Source organism: Nymphalis io, chromosome 3, assembly GCF_905147045.1.
Source record: "Nymphalis io chromosome 3, ilAglIoxx1.1, whole genome shotgun sequence".
Classification (NCBI taxonomy): domain Eukaryota; kingdom Metazoa; phylum Arthropoda; class Insecta; order Lepidoptera; family Nymphalidae; genus Nymphalis; species Nymphalis io.
The window spans coordinates 11,441,940-11,450,247 of record NC_065890.1 but is presented as its reverse complement, the minus strand read 5'-3'; positions in this window follow the sequence as shown (position 1 = coordinate 11,450,247).

Below are 8,308 nucleotides of genomic sequence, written 5' to 3'. Positions count from 1 at the left end.
TGAAATTGGCCGCCGTGGCCGAAATCGCTCTGGAGGACATTAAATTAAAATACGTATTACTAATGACATGTATGCTTTTGTTTGTTTGTCATATCCAGCTCTAACTACTTATCGGAATCGAAAGTTTGCACACGTAAACAATATGTACAAAATGATTTAATTCATAAAAATGCACATGCTTAAAGTTTTATTTACTTCAGATATTAGAGATTCTAATAATGGATACTAGTGGTCACTCAGTGATCCAAATAAGAACAAAATATTTATTGAAAAATACGGAAAACATTTTATATTAATTTGCATGTTTTTTTTATTGGTAACACTAAAGCTCGTCAATATATATTAAACAAAAAAAAAACGGTACACAAACAAGAGGAGAAAAATGCACTTAACTGCCTTTGCCTATATATATAGATGCTTAATCGTGCACAAAATATGTTTTATTTCATGCGCTTTTTGCACGTGTAAATTACGTAAGATGTTATCAAGCGCAACTCCACATAATATTTTGGGTCGTTGACGCAATATTTATTTGCAATTGCACGATATTTTTAGCATTTTCTATTATATATAAAGTACCTACAATTTAAACATGTAATTGTATGTAATTAATGTTCGATATATTGAAGACTTTTTTATTTCTGTGTTGTTGACTGCATAATGATATGTTATTAATAAAAAAACGCATTTTAAAGTAACCGTTACTTTTCGTTTTGAAAAATAATCATCGATATATTACAGTGATGATTTAAAATATATTTTTTTATTAGTTATTGAACGTTTTATTAGAATCAAAGTTCAAGTGAGCTATTTCTCATGCGACATTGGCGGCCATTGTAATTGTCATTCAAGGTCGTTTATGTCAAAACTATTAGTCTCCAATTAATGTAAAAATCATATAACTTTAGCTTACTTTTGTATAATTGTATAAACTGTTTTGTTGAAATAATAATCTTGAACAAAATTTAAAGTTAATTAAATATGTTGGTCCACCATTTTTTTTGTTCGATATCAGTGTAACTTTCTTTAATGAGAACCGAGGTGACTCAGTGGCTAAAACATGTAAATCTTAATTGCGGGTTCAAACCTGGTCATAAACCGCTGAATTTAATAAATTTGAAAAGTTTTTATGTATTTATATTCAAAATTTAGCTATTTTATATATGCGTATAAATTAATTCAAAGGCTTACATCGTTGTAAAATGTTTTGAAACAAATTATACCATTTTAGATTAAAATTTAATTGTTGCAACACAAAATTGCAAAACTTCCAAATTTTTATACCTACGAAAAAGTTTTCATTCATTAACAAAAAAAATTAATAATGTCACTGCTTGCTATTACAACATGTCAGTCGGTATAGATAACCTTTCACGTGTACACGTGTGAAGAATGCTTACGCAGTGCATACATGTTCATCGTTTTCATTCATACTTGTACGCATGTGAGGAAATAGATAGGCTGGGGTGGGAAAACGAGACAGGTATTAGCTTTAATAAAATCTAATATCTTATGTAAGGGAAACAAGTACAACACAGATTAAAAATAAATTAAGCTAATAATTTTTTTTTTCTATATTGCTCATTTAGGCTTTCGAGATCCTCTCTAGACTAAAATCCTGGCCACTGGTCTTGCCGATCTCCGGGGTCGATCCAATAAACGCCAATAGAGATATTTTTTGTCAAATGTCAATGAAAATTCTCAGCAGTAGTTAATTCTGAATTAATAAGTTGGCGATGTTACAGTCCCACGCGTCGGAAAAGGTGCAAAGCCGTTGGGCACCAGATCTCGTTTCTGTCTTGTGGGATTGCCGTCTGATCTGACTATGACATTTATGAAAAATAGAATGCAATAATTTACGCATACGCTTGTGCGCTAGAATAACTCTTCCGCAGTTGTAGACTAATCCTTCATATTAACCAATCAGGAGGGGTTGACAGCTGTGCACGGCGTCTTTTCATTGGTCAGTTATGACGTCAATCTTACCATTGGTCTAAACAGCTATGACGTTACATACGCTACATCACTGTCGTTTTATTTAACAAATTTCTTAATTAGTATAGTGAGTCCGTATTAATGCTGATTATAAAACGGTAAATTAATTTCTAACGCTATTTTCGTACGTAGTCTTGCGGTTTCGAAACGATTCATGATTCGCTTAAAATTCATTTACTATGCAAATATTTTATTGTTTTTTTAATATACAATTAATTTATTAAATACATAGCAACTATTTTTTTTTCTATTCACCGGCAATATTTCTTCTATAATTTTTCTGGGATAAAAAAATACCCACTCTGTTATATATTACATGTAACATATCATACTAAAACCGCAAGGAAGAACATAGGCTACTTTTTTATTCCTAACATTTGCCCACTTTCCAACGGCGGAAGAATCCGCGGGCGAAAACTATATGCTATAAATGTTACTCTCAAGTTCGTTAGGTCTATGAAAAATCATCTCTATCACGTTTTCGTTGTCCGTTTTTGAATGAGTGTTTGTTTCAAAAATTTCGCGTTTATAATATTACACGTTTTAATGATTTTTTTGAAAGGTGACTGCACTTTATCATTGTTTTATTTTAGACAATGTCGGTTTGCCGGCCAGTTATCGAACTGTCGGTCGTTTGTGATTGCATACAAGTTATTAATATGCTAAATTATGCATATTTTTTACTATTATTAAATTTACAGTTACTTACTAGTTAATTTACAGTTTTCTAGTTAATAATTACTTTAATAGTTAATTTACAGTTTTTATTTTAATTCAATTAATATGGAATTCGACAGATTGTAATGTGTCTTGAAAGTCGTTGAGAAAAAGGGATAGAGTGCGGGATGGGATATATTATGTACAATAATCAATGAATGCAATATTTTTTATTGGAATTTATTCGATTATATTTAATAGGTTTATAATAACAATCGAAAAGATGTATGCTTCTGGCTGCCTCGTTTGGCTAATAACTAATCCTGTTCAAACTCCGACCGGTCCAATTAAAAACTATAAAGTTTTTCTCAGTAGCAGCAGGTGACTTAGAATTGCATAGTATACACGTGCCTCGAAAATATGTAATGTCAAAGAGTTTCACGTTTCACGGAGCAAGAGCGTTCCGTAGACCACGGATCGAGAACTGCCTATAGTCAGAACTCTAAAATAAATTTAAAGTTAATTCATTATTTATTATCATAACTTCAACGTATTTGGATATTAAAATATATTCGTCGCGTTTGGACTCTACTACCACTTACCATCAGGTGGAGTAGTCATTTGCCATACAGGCTGATTTAAAAAAAAAAAAAATGTTTTAAACTGTGCTATTTATTATGATACACGTGAACACGAAATACATGTTTTTCACGTCAATAATCTTAATTTAAAGCCGGTGAAACTACGAAACGCGATTGCTTATATAATAACACTATATACTATATAAAACTTCTGCAAAGTTTTTCTTATATTGTTTCAGTAGTTTTTCAGTTATGAATTAGAATAAATCTCCTTATACATAGAATAGAATAGAATTTATCTAGATAAATTAAATTTATATTAAAAATAATGTATTTTATCAGGAACCTAAAGGGACCTCGTTGAACCACAGACAATAAGATAAATCGATATGATAACTTACTAATATTATATTTGTCTATTGGTCTGTTTATATATGTAATAGTATTTTACACTCGAAAAGCATTTTTAACTGTCGTACAATATGATCTACTTTTGCGTGTTCCGTTTTGTTTGTGTTAAAATACTGTAATGATTTTCACTCTAGTTTTGTATATCAATAACTTATTATAAACAAAAGTACACGTATTATTAGTACTTTCACTTAATTATTTAATAATAACGATAATGAACTACTTATGTTCAATTAATATTTACGATTGTAATTAGTTTATCGATAAGAGCTGGAAATTTGTGTTGTTAGTTTATAGACAGATAAAATTCCAAAGCTCTCTGTGATACTTATTATAATGTATTATTTAATAATGTATTTAATAATGATACAATGAATATAATGATATTATTACGATAACTCCTTCTTCTTCTGGCTAGCGTTTTCCCGGGTTAGTAACGCCAGGGTCCGCTTTCCTGCATCTATTCCTCCACTTTGCCCGATCTAAAGCATCCTCCTTAGTGAGATCGTACTCTCTCATGTACATCCTCACGACATCGAGTCAGCGCTTCTTGGGGCGCGGGATATTATAACGAAAGCATATGGTACTATTTTCGCACACCCGTCTCGTTTATTGTTTCGTTTGACAGTTATTAAGGCTTAAACTGCCAGTGCAATGTCATATTGTTGTCAATTTTCAAATATGTTCGGTAGTTTCATGATATAATACAATTATAAAATCAATCATTTAAAAAAAAGATTTCAATGTATATTTGAAATGTAAAGACCTAATTATTTTCAGTGTAACGTTTTCTGTATATCAATGTAATCTATATATGTATTTCGTACTTAATATGTATATCGTATAAGTAATATATTTATCCTGTAATACCGTGTTTGAAATTACAATTTTGTCGATACTAATAAGCTTTTAAGTATCGAGCACAACTGCACTTGCGCGCGCAGAAATGCCTACCAGTTTTGTATCATATTAAAAAAGTTGCGGGTGTGTAAAATAATCGATTTGTGTGCTTTCATATTATTATGCGCACAATAGCATTAAATTGTATTTTTGATATTATTCTGTTTAAATGTAAATCAATATTTTGTTATATTTTATTTAGTAATTTCTATAATGGTGTCGTTATTCGTCAGTTTTTATTATGTAATGTTTACTGAAGAATGATATTAATTTGTCACATAATGTGACTCGAATAAAGGCAGGTGGTTTGAATTCAGTCGTTTTATTTTTTTCCTTTAAAAATTAAAATAATCATTCCATTTGAGTTAAATATCATTAATATTCAAAATGTATAACTTCCGCAAACCTTGTAAAAATGTTTGACTGTGTATCTATATAGGGGAAATAGATGTCTGTTTTTTATCTATCATAGATAAAAGAAAAATGAACCACGTAGTTGTATGGTCACATGTGTCACGACAACCATAAAATAACAGACTCCCATTACAAACCTGTTGAATTTAATTACGACATAAATATGGTGAAACTTGAGGACTACAGTGGAGACAACGCTTTGGCAAAGGTATCGTAGGACACCCTTCAGCTATGTGGAGTAAAGATATACGCAAAGTAGCCAGCACTAGACGGAAACAGGATTATGATGATGATGATGACTTGGCAAAAATATGAAATTCACAATATCTCTCAATTGTATTACGGTGTATTTGCAAAGAACCCACTATTATAATGAGATAACTTGGATTCCCGGATCCTCATGTGACAAAGCAGCTCACTGGATCTAGCACTAACTGTAAATCAGCAAAAAATTACTTGAAAACATATCGGCCAGTCTTCTAAGGACGTCATAGTGTTGCTAAAACGTTTAATATAGCTGACCTTATTACCCTATCTCGAATTACCATCCTGTTTAAAAACACCAACAACTCTACGAAGAATTCTCGAAATAATAGCATTCGATACAAACAATGTTACTTTAAATACATTGTTGACGTATAAAACTTGACTGGTTTATTATAAGTTGCCACCTTATGGTAAGTGGTTATCACCAACTGTAGGAACTAAGAGGTTGCGTCCCATGTGCCCTTAGTTTAATTGAGTCTTCTTTCAGACCAGAATAGAACAATAGTAACTATATAGTGGATGGTACCTACCCAGGTTTGCACAGACCCACCGAAGGAGAGGAAGGAGGTTCCATGGTCCGTTTCTGGACAATCGATCGTCACCACACAAGTGGGACGTAACCCACGGTTAGTTCCTCCTTAACGCTGAAGAAATGCCTAATAATAAACGCCTTTTTTGGCTCAGATAAATTTATCTTGAGATTAGCAGCTATAATAATAAAATGAAATAAGGCTTAAAACGACACTTCCTGAACCCATTGGATAATGCGCACAATATCCACTGTGAATTAAAGACTTGTATTATAATCCAAAGCTTTCATTATAAGCAATATATGAAAATGATAGTAAAAAATCAAATGATGATAGAAATAAATTTTTAAGAATATCTCATGCTCGACCAAAAAACGTTGTCAAAAGTCTTTGCACATAAGACTGTATGAAGCTATATTATCCAAATAGTTGTTTATATTTTTTTTTACATTTAACGTTAATAAAATTTCTTCTCCAAAACTATTTCGATTAGAAAATATTCTTCTAACAAAAGTTAATACTTAATTACAACTACAGTTACGAGATGGTCACTATTGATATCAAAATCTACCGTTGGTTGTAACTTTATTTCATTCAATATTAAACACTATGGGTTGGATATATATATATATATATATATATCCAACAATATATGGATATATATATATATATATATATATATATATATCCAACCCATAGTGTTATAGTGTAGTAGTAGTATATATATATATATATATATATATATATATATAAGAGCATTCGCAATTCGCTAAAAAAAACCTAAAAAAAATAGGATAGGATGAGATATTTTAAGAGATCTCGTGAAAAGTTGTATTTCGCTTATATTATAAATGAAAGTTTATGTTTGTTTACTTATTTTTCCTGCTTTCACGGTACTCATAAACCGATTGTGGAATTTAGGACACGGATTATTTTGGACATATTTTATATGGCATAAAAGTGTTATTGGGACGAGCCAATTATTTAGTCGTAAAGTGTTTTTTTGATCTTTGGATTCAATTTGTGTCTTAACTTTTTGTGGTTCCTTAGAATATATGATGTCCTCCTGACCGATTTTGGCATTTACGCAGGACATATTATAGTGCACATAATTATGTGCGTGCAAACATAGATGACCCGTATTTTCCATCATAATATGATATTATAAGGAAATTGTGTAATAAATTAATTATCAGACCCCAGAGGATTCGCGTACTTGTGAACTTCCAATTTAATATGATGAATTTCTTACATAAGGCCGGACTAAAAATTTGCCTGCATTTACAAGTGTACCCGTATGTATAACACGTGTAAGCAAAATCAAGGTAAGGCTGTTAGTATATGAAAACCAATTCCAATAATAACTTATTATGTAATACAAATATTTAAATATCATGTTTAACATTTTTTGTTTTAGTGTATAATATATAATAATTTACGAAACCGGTCTTTATTATTTTTGATAAAGTGAATTTGATTTTGTAACTTTAATGGTAAATAAATTACACACAAATAAGACAGGATCGTGTTGGAAAAATATCCATAGAACCACCCAATGTATAACTTCCGCAAACCTTGTAAAAAAGTTTGTGTATCTATGTATATAGGGGAAATAGATGTCTGTTTTTTATCTATCATAGATAAAAGAAAAATCAACCACGTAGTTGTATGGTCACCTGTGTCACGACAACCATAAAATAACAGACTCCCATTACAAACCTGTTGAATTTAATTACGACATAAATATGGTGAAACTTGAGGACTACAGTGGAGACAACGCTTTGGCAAACGTATCGTAGGACACCCTTCAGTGCACACCATAACCAATTGTTATAATTAAAATCAATAATTAGATTCATTAAAATCGATTTAAAAATTTCATAAATATAGAAAAACAAAAAAAGAACGCATTGATAATCAGTACCTATCTGTTTGGAAGTCATCAAACTCGGTAGGCAACACCTTATTCCTTGGTAATTTTGTCTTTACCACATTCTTTTATTATTATTTCAAGCAATATTTTAAGCAAACTCGTAATGAAACACGTTGATTTATTAACTAAAAATCATAACGACTAAATTAATTGAGATTCAAATGGAAAACCAATAAAATGACAGACGTCTCAATCTTCTCTCATGCTTAAAAAACTATAATTTTAAAATTGAAATGATTGACGGATTCTAATTATAATATTAAGATAATAGATATCGAATATAAGTTTTCCTAGAATTGACAATAGCTTAAATATGTTTACGCCTTATGACGTCAGATCGCGCGATGTTGGAATTCGTGTGTCAGAAGTTTTTTGTCGATTTTAAGAAATATAGTCGAAATCTAGAAACAAGTAATTAATAATGTTTGATACCAAATATAAACTCAAGTGCGATTCCATTTAAATACTTCATGAATTCAGCGCGTGCAACTGTTTAATTTAATATTTATACCACAGATTTTTTTGTCAATTGCAGACAGTTTTGTCACCAGCGCATGTTTACAAAGTGCCTTTATATCATATTAATACTTTTGCACATTTATATTTAACAATATTTCAGA